The 13,291-nt window shown below is 35.5% G+C and overlaps 1 long non-coding RNA gene across 1 annotated transcript in view; it reads left to right on the top strand.

Annotated features, from left to right (window-relative positions):
- The first annotated feature begins 8,918 nt into the window (after window positions 1-8,918).
- The window catches only part of LOC122147448, a 33,815-nt gene continuing 29,442 nt past the window's right edge, over window positions 8,919-13,291 (top strand). The window contains exon 1 of the long non-coding RNA XR_006161633.1: window positions 8,919-9,065. This is a non-coding gene — a long non-coding RNA (uncharacterized LOC122147448). The remainder of the gene's footprint in view (window positions 9,066-13,291) is intronic.

The following is a 13,291-nucleotide window of genomic DNA, read 5'->3' as shown; positions in this document are numbered from 1 at the left end:
GCTGTGGTGATGCACCTAAAGTAATAGTCAATGATCACAAAAGGCTGCACCCTTTTAAGGATGACAACATTACCCTATCTAAAAATCATCTTACATTCAAAACATTCTGCTTCTATCATCCAGAACACTTTGTGACCTACAAAGAGATCTTCAGAAAGAGCAGATGAGCACGTCTTGTTTAGAGTCTGATTTGTTTTCCAAAGTCATGACAGGACCAGTGTAAGCCGCTCATCATGTTGAGCTTTATCTTTCTACACACTAACAAATCATCCGCATGGTAGATCACCCAAAGCTGATGACAAAGGGTAGGAGCAGAGCCAAATGGTGTGATAAACATTCAACATACTCTCATGCCAGAATAATGTGCATCTAACTTTGAAAAAAAAAAAAAAAATAGCCAGTAATTGTGCTATTGATGATAATATATGCAGCTCATATAGTAAGATCAGTTAGATCAGAGCATAATCTTATTTTTCCATAAACCTGCAAACCATTCTGTTGGCTATTCTATCCTTTAAATTGCTCTCATTTGTTCTGTAAGCTATAGTTCCTCCTTACATTTTCCCCAGTGGAATTAGCACTCTGCAGAGAGTTGTGACTGCATGACACAGCATCAGCAAATTCTGTAGCCACATTCCAATTTTCTATATCCAGTAAATGTGTTGGGGTTTCAACATTAATAATACTGGGGTATTTATATAAAAAAATAATAATAATAATAAAAAAATTCTTCTTGATTCATTTAATCTTGACTCCTTAACTTAAAAAAAAAAACAGCTAGCACAATGCATAGCTACATGCTAAATATAATTTTTTTTTTTTTTTTTTAACTAAATGTAATGTATGGGAGAAGCAAATACGAAGATACAGGCCACTATAACCTGCCATTATTAAAGCTGTTACTCACCATTGAAACAACATAGTCATCACATACAGTAGCCACCCACAACCTAAGCACAGACTACACTCTTCAACACAATGACAAAAACTCCAAGATAACAGAACCTCTTATAAATCTCCAACACAACTGAACATAAAACTCTAACAACTTCTAACTTCTAACTTTCGACTTTCCCTTTACTAAAACAACACTTTCAACATTTACTCTTCCACTCCAGGCACATGCAAAGCATCCTGGGAACTAAAAGCAAAAATGCCAGAAAAAACGATTCATGTAGTCACAACACAAAAGGATTAGGTCAACTTCCATTTCAAAAATTTAAGTGGATTGGACATAATAGCATGTTCAAGAACTGTGTTGCTTTAGCTTGTGTTAATAAATTAAACAAGCAGCAACGCTCATGTTTTTGAGTGCAAAAGAAACCTGGTACTTTAGAAAAAAATGTCAACTTCTCTTCAGCAAAATTTACTACAGTATATCTATCAAATACTGCACGGCCCAATAGGCGCTAAAGAACTGAACAAAGACGTGTTGACTGATTGTGCAGCTTTTGCTTTACTTGTCCTTCTAGTAGCAGAGTAATACTGGAGCCATAAAGTTTCTTTTTTGCCATCAGAGTCCCATTCATCCTACATTCAAATAGCTTTGTGGGAATAGCTGCGACTGCAGTGCTTATATCTATTTTGAAAAAGATAATGTCCCCATTTAGTGTTATATAAGTGTGCCATCTTGAGTTTATGCATTATTTTTATTTATTTTTTTCTCGTCTGTGGGCATGAGACTGCATTAACATCAGTCTTTTCATCAGTCTGTAGAGAAGTGCTCCACCAAAGCCTGCTGCTGTTTCACTGTCTCACTCTATTACACTTGACTGATGCTTCAGTTTAACATTAAATCTGGGTACTTTTGGTTTTTTTTATTTTTTTTTTATTTTTTTATTTTTTGTAAGTGCCACGTCTATTATTTCAAATGACAATGAGATCACGGATTTAAGAAATCCTAAGTGAATTTATGAAGTTATCTACTGACTCTCCATGTTCTTGTTTATGCCCATTAAACTTGGACCTCTCAAATATGACATTATACCTTCTAATAAAATGTTCATCAACAACAATAGTACATAAGAAAATTAACCTGGAATGCATCATCTCTCTTGTTCACTCTTGATGTGACACAGCACCTTTCGAAGCGTCTGATTCATCTTGGCAACTGTCTGCCATCTGTGCAGTCAAACTTGTCGGGAGCATCAATGTGAAAACATTAATGTGTACACGTCTCATCTAAAAACATAAAACAAATGCATCTAATAATGTTATACTTTATATGTAATTAACTTAAACTTCCTGGATGTCACATTATTTGATTATACAGGACCACTTCTGACACAGCATATTCTATTGTTCAAAAGTGGCATCAGTTAGAACTGTATTTTATTTTATTTTATTTTATTTTATTTTATTTTATTTTATTTTATTTTATTTTATTTTATTTTATAACATTCATTTAGCAATGATGGTAAAAACATTTACACACACACACACACACACACACACACACACACAAAATCTAATTCAAATAAACGTTGTACTTTTTCATCAACAACAACAACATCATTATTATCATTATTATTATTAAAATCAAAGATCCTTAAAAAAGGTTTCACTGTTTCCACAAAACTATTATGCAGCAAAACTGTTTTCAACATGAATAATAATAGAAATGTTTCTTAGGCAGCAAATAAGCATTCTGCATTGATTTCTGAAAGATTATATGCAGGGGCAGATCTAGAAAATTATGTTTAGAGTGGCAAGGGGATGGTGTCAAGACTGTGAGGGGTGGCAACACCAAAGCAAACAAACATTCAGTCATCTATACTTCATTTGTAGTATATCATCTATACAATATCTAAACTACAATTAAAAGAAGCAATCATCAATGTCCAAGCACCAATGGCCCATATGCGTGATTAGCGATCTAACTGAAATGAATCTCATGATGTTGTTTTACAGGAAAGTCCGACGTGAATCTTCTCTGAAAATTCGGGTTTGATGAAACAGGTTACATCAACACACAGCTGTCAAAAAGGGCAACTGACCTTCAAAATAAATCACTCCTTCTTACTGTTTAAAGGAGAAGTCAGAAATAGCCCTCTAGACACGTTTACTGTCATAAGCCTGATCATAATAAATGTGGTGTACGTGTGGACTTCTATCTCGGATAGCAATATATTTAATTGTCTCTGGCAACTTGTAAATGTTTTATTAAGGGGCTATATAAATTAAGTAACGATCTACATTTCACAGATTTCACTGTACACTAATTATGAAACTATACTATACTATACTCTATATATATATATATATATATATATATATATATATATATATATATATATATATATATATATATATACATACATAGTGGTGGGCCGTCAGGGCCAGCAGAGCCTTCTCTGCTTGCCCTATAAAAAATAAAATTGTGTAAAAAATGTTTTTATTATTGCTATTATTATTATTTAGGTATCATTTTCATTTGTGTAATGTCCACAAAATGGCCTATGATTAGTTTCGTTGAGGTTGAACTGGAACATCCTACATAAAAAAATAAAAAAATTAAAAAAAAGTCTGCGGCCAGCACATAGACTGTAATACACAGGGCCAGCACTACAGCTAGTGCTTCCCTTTAGTTCAAAGACATCACATCTGATTTGTAACGAGCATTAGTGACAGAATCATCAGCCAATCAAAGTTTGACGTTCTATGACAGCACGCCCTCTGGGACCATACACGCCCACAGCTCCTCCCCCAGCCAGGGTTGCCAGGTTTTCTCGACAAAACCCACCCAATTGCATTTTGAGGTGTCCACCGTTAAAAATCGCATTCCAGGAGTTAAATACATGTTTTTGGCGGGGTTCTCCTGTTAAATTCTCATTCCAGGGGCTAAATATCACGTCATTGAGGTCGCTTCAACCAGCAGACATGAAAAACAACTCGCAACATTGTTAAAGTAGTGACTGTATGATTTTGAGATACATCTTTTCACACTGAGGACAATAGAGGGACTCAAACACAACTATTAAAAAAAGTTCAAACATTCACTGATGCTCCAGAAGGAAACAAGATGCATTAAGATGCATCATTCAAATTAACTTTTGAACACTATGAAGATGGCCAAATTTTTCTTATTTTGTTGAAATATAGTTTTTTTTTTTTTTTTTTTTTTTTTTTTACTTAGTTCTGCCCTTTGTAAGCAACAGAAGATACCTGTATGTTTCCTGGAACACAAATTAAGTACAATTTACCTTGATCTTCAAATTCCAAAAGTTTTCACCCCCCAGCTCTTAATGCATCTTGTTTCCTTCTGGAGCATCAGTGAATGGTTTGAACCTTTTTTAATAGTTGTGTTTAAGTGCCTCAATTGTCCTCAGTGTGAAAAGATGTATCTCAAAATCATACAGTCACTGCTGGAAAGGGTTCAAATATGCAAAGATGCTGGAAAACTGAAGAATCTGCAGGATCTTAAAGATTTTTCTGTAGAACAGTTCTCAGTTTAACTGTTCAGAACAAACAAGGGACTCATGCACAACCATCACAAAACAGAAAGACAGTCGTGGATCATCCAGGTAACCACACACAGTATTAAGAACCAAGGGTTCCCAAACTTTTGAATGGGGGTTATTTTAATAATTTCAGCATTTTTTTTTTTTTTTTGGTCTTGTGGGCTAAATGTAAACATCTTTTATGTACAATATCTTACCCAGGACAGTACTAAATAAAAAAAAAAATAACATGCATTTGGTATGATCTCTCTTGATCTCTTGATCAAAAATATGAAGCCTTACTTAGCATAAGAGACTCAAAAACATGAAAAAAAAAAAAAAAAAAAAAAAACACAATACTGAACAAAAGGGTGAATATAAAGGAACAAAAACATTTCTAAAGGTATGAACACATTAAAATGCTTTTAGATGCTGTCAATATGTCAATATAGTATTTTTTGCACATATAACATTGTAGCCTACATGTGATCTTTTATGTACAAATACCTACTCACATGAAAAGATCTGTCTGAATACATACCATTTAGCTTCTTGGAAAGTTAATACACATGTTCTGGCTTTGTGAACCTGAATTAAAACTCTTAAAGAAAAGGTAATGCATAATGTTGTGCACATCTTGCATTGTTTCTGCTTAGCTTAAATTTATTTGCATTCCACTATTCATTTATTCTGTAGTTTACAGTCATTACAGAAACTCAGCTTGTGCACTGCATCTCTGCATGATTTTTGTCATTTGCATGCCACTTTTCATAAACACATGCAGCACTAAATGGCATTCAGCTATTGCTTCTTTTGTTGTTTTTTCCTCATGTGCCGTTTTCATTATTACACTCCCACCCATGCTTTTTACACCTTAATTATTTCATTCCATTAATAAGAGGATTTTTCATACAGAAGATAAATAATGTTAATATTCAGGTGGCTACTCTGTGTTGTGCTAATGCAGAAATGTGTCAAACCTTTATATCCCTATTAAGAAGTCCATCGCACAGAGCGATCTCTATGTAGGTATTTGAATCCCTGTGGGCTATAAGATGCGTAGTATCTCTATAAGATAAAAAGAGAATTCTTCACTCAAGTAAAAATGCAATGACAGTCTAAAGACAAAGGGAAAAAATGAGACAGTCAGGTTGTTATAACAGAAACAGTAAAGCAGAGAAAGAGATACAAGGTAGATAATGAAGACGGTGTTAATTGGAATGGATACATCGGGGAGGAAAATGAAATAAGACAAGAAAAATTTAAATGAGAATGAGAGGTGGAGCAAGAGAGAGAGAAAGGAGAAATGTTGAGCATTAAGATTTTAAATGAGGCCAGCAGCCCTGACCCAGCACAGCCACCGCGACTTAATGAGGACACACTAAAATCACACACACAAATACACACAGATTATGGGCAAACACGCACTTGCATTCTCTCAAGTGACGCAGATTGCAAGGACAGTAATAAACTATATTCCAATAAAGTATTCCAATGAAATATTTACTGAAGAAACACATCAGCAAAACCATCTTTGGTATTTGGACTGCAGAACATGTGCCACATATATGCAATATCTATTTATAGATTTACTATACAACTAACTGAAAGCTGAACAGATGAGATCATCAGTATAGAAATGCTATAAAATGCCTGTGAAATAGTTTGTTATACCAAGATGAACTTGCTTTAAACACAATTAAATTTTTTATAAAAAGGGAGCAACTTTGACCCTACTTTATTATAACTGTTGAAACATATCTTATTAGACCTGTGAAATTTGAAGAGATCTTCTTTTCCTCTTCATTAAAGATAGATTTGGCTTCGACTGCCCCTTCTCTAAATGAAAGCACTGGAGGCCCTCTGGGTTTTAGCAGTGGCACTCTTTTATCATTTGGTTTAAGAAGATGCCATGCCATGTGTTTCATATCCGAGCTGCACACGCTCTTTGCTAAAGAGAATATTTAGTAGCGCGACCATGTACCAGGCTCTCGCATGAGACTACAGAGGAACACGGCCAGGCGTAAGACTATTTTAAATGTGGACCTAATGCCATATGTGGGCGGTTTTCTCAATACAACTATTGTTAACCCCTTGCCTTGAGGCAATAAGGAACAAACACAACAAATTAAAATTAAAAGTTCAGTCTTAACACGACTTTATGTGGCTGTAATTAATATCTCATTGGACTGTAATTCAAAACTACATTTAGCGAATGAAGGAAATGAATCTATGCATCCCTATTATGTTTGATTATATAAAATTACACTGTGATCAGACTTTTTGATGGGCATGTAATGTGTTAGAGGGAGAGCTGGTGTTGAAGGGAGGTTTAACACCCTCAACAGCCTCTTTCATTAAAACGGCATTTCACAACATTTTAATACAAGGTTTTTGATGTTCAACGTTAAAGTAATGCCAGTGAATGCAACAGGGCATGCTTCTGTAGTCTTTGTAATGAGTTTGTGGATAATGGAAAGGCCTTTCCAAAGTACTGTACCAAGACCCATAATTAATTTAACAGAAAACAAAATAAAAATATAGCATTTGAAAATAATTAGTCTTAAAATTCATTATTATAAAAAGACAGTTATGTCTCTAAAACTATACAACTGTTCCATTCATTGAATGTTCCATTCCAGTCTTTTTTGCAAATAGGTTTTTCTCAGTCACTTGAGCAATTTGTTTATCAATTGTTCACCGATTCATTCAGGAACAAAACAAGTGACCATCCTTATTAGTGAGTCACTGGGTCATTTCATCAATTGTTTCATTCAAAAACACTGCTGTGATGTATCTTGCTAGTGAACAACAATCTATTCTGCTTTGACTTTGTTCCTATTTTTATTTCCATTAGCAAAGCAAAATTAGACAAAGTAACTGGCAATATTATGTCTAAAATGTAAGTTACTCAATATGACCATCTTGTTTATTGATTCTGTATAAAAGCAATATTACATCTGCAGTGTACCACTGGACTGAATATCAACCGCTTTGATTAACAGTGGTCAATGTTTTTCAACATGTTGGTGTAAAAGGCTAAAACTAATATATGAGCTTGACGTAGTGCCTAAGAAAATCCCTTAACCATGGTAAAACATGGAGCCTCTTGTGACTCTTTGCTTAAATCTAATCTAAAAATGTAACATGTTTACATGGAGGACAAAGGGGGAAAATGTTTTATTTTGCATGCGATTTCATGCAAGTCCAATCATAGATTTTTCTAACTGTCATTGCCCAATGATAAATTGTAGGTCTAATTGTGTATTCCCTGGCAATCAGATATTTTTTAAAGTTGTTGTTTTTGCCATGTCTTATTTGTTAATGCCTCGCAAGACCAATTACAGAAATTCTGTGCACTGTGACAATTGCCTAACCTGTGTGGTAGAGCCTGCAAAATTCATTTGTGCGTCCAACTGCTGTTGTGAAACTTTAAGGGGGTTTGAGTAAAACAGTGGAACAGTGTATTATTCTTTAGCTTAAATCCAGCATTTCAATATCAAGCCTTGTACCAGATCTAAGGCGGAGTTCTCCTAAAACAGAACTGACCCTTTTTTTGGAGATGCTGATCCAATGTGGGCAAACTGTTCCCATGGTAATACTATGTTTATGGGTTGCAGGTTAGCCTCACTAGCAAAGGTAGTCTTCTTTAAAATACTTAAACCATATGAATCAGTTATATCATAGATCTTATGTTCTGCAGACCTGAACTTGAAATATAGAACAAAGAAAGCAATGTATAGCACTGACACCACTTAAATGGAAAAACTCCTTGAAGAATGATGCTCACCACTTTATACTTATTCCTTTTACAATTCTCTTTCATCACCCAGTCTGTCTCTATCTGCAGTATTGTACCGTTAAGTTGTATTCCACTTGACACAGAAATTAACATCATTTTGTAATAATTAACCCTGCAGGGAACTATTTTGCCTTCACCTTTCTTGAACAGAATAGAAAGAAAAAGACAGACAATGGCAAGAGGACTCTGTTCTATTTCTTGCTTTCATGGATATCCTAAAGGTTATTCATGACATTATTACAATGTCTGTCCTTGTCTAGCTTGTACTTCGAAAAACCATAAAGGGAATTATTATGCTATTTGTTACTATATTACTCAAAGGAAACACTTTTTTCTTCTTCTCTCCAGAGGATGGGTTTTCTGTTTCTTAAGAGGACAGGTGCGGAGGAATCATTTGTTCTCTCTCACCGAGCACTCTTCAAGTTAAACTTTTGTTTTCTCCTGGGAGTGAAGAAAGAGACAGGGGTAAAAAAGAGACTAATTATTTTCAGTGACTAGTATCAGTCATTAAAAACCAAAGACTCAAAGACAGAACACTTTTGAATTGCACCTGAGGTTAAAAAAAAGAGGAAAAAGCCCTTTTCTTCTTTGCAAGACAGGTGTGTGCATGTACTACCAACACACATAGAAGGATACACTATTACACATTTACGTTAACCAATTATTGTTGCTCTCTCAGAGCATGCGGTTGCCCTCTGACGAGATTGCCATGGGACTGAAGAGGAGAAATCCAGAGGCTAGGAGCAATCTGAAGAGAGGTGATGAAGGGAAAGAGGGAAAAAGAGATGTGCAAGACAGCCTGAAAAGTGCAAACAGAGGAAGAGGTTAAAAAAAAGTCCTTTGCTTGCAAAATTACACTCTACACCATTTGTATGAGCATAAGTGGAGATTTGCTTCAATAGATGCTTCAGTTGTATTCCCTACATTTAGCACTTTGTTGCCATATGAGATAATTCAGATTTCAACAGAACAGATACATCAAATAAGAAACATTTCATGCTATTCTTTAAAAAAAGTGTTTACATATTTGCAAACCAATGATCTTGAATATAATACATTAAGTAAATTATGTACTACGTTTAGATTTTTTTTAATTAATTAATTGTAACTTTTATTTACCTTGTTTAATTAATTTAACTTTAATTAAGAAAGGATATGTGAGTTGATCAAAATTAAACTGTAAAAATATTGTACAATATTTACTGTATTTTTCATACAATAAATGCAGCCTTGGTGAGAATAAGAGACATACAAAAACATTAAAAATCTTACTGCACAAAACGTTTCAATGGTACTGTGTATATAATTTATTGATATATAATTTATTAAACATAAGCCATCACAAATCAGACTAGACTGGTAGTAAAACAAATTAAAGGAATTGTAAGTCATTAAAAAAATGCTTAGGTTCTGTTTATTTTATTTATTATTATTATTATTATTATTATTATTATTATATTTATTATTATTATTATTATTATTTTTTTTAATGGAACCAGTTGTAGGTTCCCAACATTTCTGCTGAAAGGTGCAGACAATGTATCTCTCTCTCTCTCTCTCTCTCTCTCTCTCTCTCTCTCTCTCTGTGTATTCTCCCTCCTTCCCTCATTCAGTCACTCTTTCATTCTCCTCTTTCTTCCCCTTAATCATATTTGTTCACATTACCGAGGAGAAGGCAGAGTAACACTGGAGTCTTAATTAGCAGGAACGATCTACCACACACCTGAACCTGTGTGAAGATCAAACAGCCTATCTGCTTACCATTTAAATATCCCTGTCATTTAGCACCGAGAGCAAATTTGATTTTTCCAGCATTTTGTACCTTTCCCGGTAATTGAATTGTGCACCTCATAACTAAATGTTACCTCTGCAAATAGGGCGACACTTACACGTTAAACCACTTAATATCATCTGTTGTGGCTTGTGACCAAGAGCGTTTAAAGCAGCCATGCATACTTAGAGGTGTGGACGGCATGGCGACTTACCAAATTGAATGAACTTAGTGCTCATAAATGATTAGCGGGGCTAATTAATGCTTGACAGCATATGTGTGTGCGTGGAGGCCCGTCTTCACAGCCAAGGCAAGTCAGACTGAATTAGAGTTACTAACAGATACACAAATAACTCTGCAATCATGGAAGGCGTTTCAGCTATCTTAGATTAGGTCAGCTAATTGGCACACTAACATGATTTAAATAGCTCAAATTAATGTTGGACAAAATTAGTGAGGTCTATTTAAATGAATCCCATTTCAAGCTTATTTCTTTCAGATCCCCCTCTTTTTTTAAGCCTAGATCTCATTCTTCAACTCTCTATCTCTGTCTCCCTCACACGCTCTCACTTTCACGACCACTTATAATAATTTCAGAACATAAAGCCTCTGGTATTCAGTTGATTTACATATTTCGGCGATTACGTATATATGTCAACACTGATTTCTTGAGCCAGGAGACAGGAGAAAGGCATGATTTATTTATACTGTAGGTGGTGGGAGGAAAGGCACTGTGCACATGCATCTCAAAAAACATTGCGATACACGTTCCTCTGTTCACCTCTCTCGTATGACAAACATGTGAAGCTTATATGCATATGCGGCATCCAAACATAAACATAAACCTAATGAAAGCCAGAATCAATCATGCTATACTCTAAATATATTCCACCGTTTCATACAGTGAGAGCAGGTGACCCAAACCCATACACATCCCACGAGACTAATTTGCCTTCTTCTAAATCAATCACTCAGGCTATCAAATCAGCCTATCACATTGTTTGTTACTTATAGATGCTCACACATGGAACAAGTTTTCATTTAGCTGTTTATGAGGCATAATAAAATGTAAAATGAACTGCCAGAAGGAGTAAAGATGGGGAAACGACTCACAGAGAGGTTTATTCAGCGATGTTCACAAGATTACGTTTACTACTGAGCAATATCGCAGGAATAGGACCCCCTGGCCACATATCAAGTGAGTGTTTGCAGTAAATGTAAGTGTATTCAAGCTGCATTTTTTTTTTCCTCTGTGAAGTTAACTATTCACACTATTGTTCTAAATAAAGTGAGTGAACAAATTCAAAGTATTCAAATGGAGGTGTTGAGAGAAATTGGCACCTTAAGGCAAATCTTCCATATTAAGGCGCAAGTAAATGATTTCTCAACTTTTGGCTGCTAGGATACTAGCAATATCTCTCTGCTTTGGGCAGATTTTCTTTATTCCGAAGTGAGTGCCTTTTTCTGGCACTAGGTGGTACAGATATAGGTACAAAAATAGAAATCAGTGCAGTCTCTAAACTATAAAACTGATTTGAAACTTTTATTATTATTATTGTTATGTTTCCAAAAAAGTACACAACTGTTAATTACCATTTGTACAGGAAAGATTTAATTTATTTTTGGATACACAATAACTTTACATTTGCATGTGATGTACAGTATACAGTGCTTTTTGACTGCCATTTTGTAGTCCGAAATGAAAACCTTTAAACATTAAAGAAACAGTAAAATAAAATCATGTTTAAACCAGCCCAAGTTGATTTGATGGCCTTAGCTGGTTTAAGCCAGTCTCCCAGCCTGGCTAAAATGTTCTTTGGCTTTAGTTAACTTAGTGTTTGACGTTGTTGAAGCTAATGCAAAAATAAAAAAAAATAAAAAATAAAAAAACAGCTTCTAATACTCTTTAATCAAATCTAAAAACAGCCCTGTTTAAAAATGTGTACATCTTTGATCCTTGATAGCCTACATTAGTTGTGGATACTGTCGTGAAACACAAGCAAGTATGTGATTTTATTCTCATCCCAGTCACAGTCTCCTATTGCAGATTTAACTCAGATAATAAAAGAGCTCCTCGGATAACCTTGCCATTCATCAAGCCCTGAAAGCTTTTTACCTGTGTCTTCCGCATGAAGCTAGACAGCCCATAAAGCATCACTAATTAAATGCTGCTTTGGAGCTTCGCCTAACCAGGTTCTAGCATTTTCAAAAACCATCAGCGGTGTTCGCGTAACCATTACAATAACACAACGATACAATAAAAAAAGAAGAGAGTGGAGCCCAAGAGAACTGTTTATAGTGTAAATTAGTTCACGCCGCTCCTCAGCACCCTGCAAACAGTCGGGAGTTCTCTTCCCTCGCGTTGCTCTTTATTATTATCTCTATTATCATTTCTCTCTATTCTCGTTCCATCCCCTCAGGCTTTGGCAGTTTAACAGAAAAGCAGCAATTAAACTCACCCAGGGGTTAAAGGCCGAGAAGGCCAGCGGGAGCACAAAAGGAACGGACAGAGCGCAATGAAGAAAGAAAGACACGGAACAAGAATGTGTTTTGCCGTAGCTCTATTACACAAGGCTTGCCATCTCAGGGACCCATCTCGTCAGCAGGGTCACAATCCTGAGAGAATAAAAAGCTAATTTTCTCTTAATGAAGAGATGGAGGAACATTTGCTCTAGGTCGCTCTACCCACTAGAGTAACGACCGCTCAGTCTGAGAGAAAAATCAGGGCAGGGAAGGTGAGACTCTACTTTCTGCCCACTACAGCAGGGCCAAACCCAGAGAACATGTAAGGTTGGCCACCTCTAGTCCATGACAGATGCTTCAAACCATTAGCAGCCCCACGGACCTACAGTGCAAAGTCCAGAAAGACAAGGGCAAAGAGGCTGGAGAGAATGTAGAGAAGAGGAAAAAGAAAGAAAAAAAAAAAATCAACCAACGAATTTGAAAGGATAAAGTCAGACATGTGACATAAGGGTGCAATTCGGAGCAAAGCTCTGCGGCTGTGTGGTGAATTCAGAAAGGTCTGCTGCTAGATGTTTTTGGCAGTATATCAAATATTGTGGAATATATTCAGAAGCTATTATATTGTCTGTAATCATTTGTAACTGTTTTATGTCGACTTTCATCTATTGTCATGCATTGTGTTGAAATGTCACACATTGTGAATTGTGAGTTCCCTGAGATGATCAGATCAAGCTGTATGAAAAGATGCCAAGCTGTGTGGCAGAACAATGAGAGATTGAAAAAAAACTTGCCTGTTTTCTCCCTCTTTCTCATACA

The sequence above is a fragment of the Cyprinus carpio genome, chromosome A14 (genome assembly GCF_018340385.1).
Source record: "Cyprinus carpio isolate SPL01 chromosome A14, ASM1834038v1, whole genome shotgun sequence".
NCBI classification, from domain to species: domain Eukaryota; kingdom Metazoa; phylum Chordata; class Actinopteri; order Cypriniformes; family Cyprinidae; genus Cyprinus; species Cyprinus carpio.
This window is presented reverse-complemented; position numbering and strand designations above follow the sequence as displayed.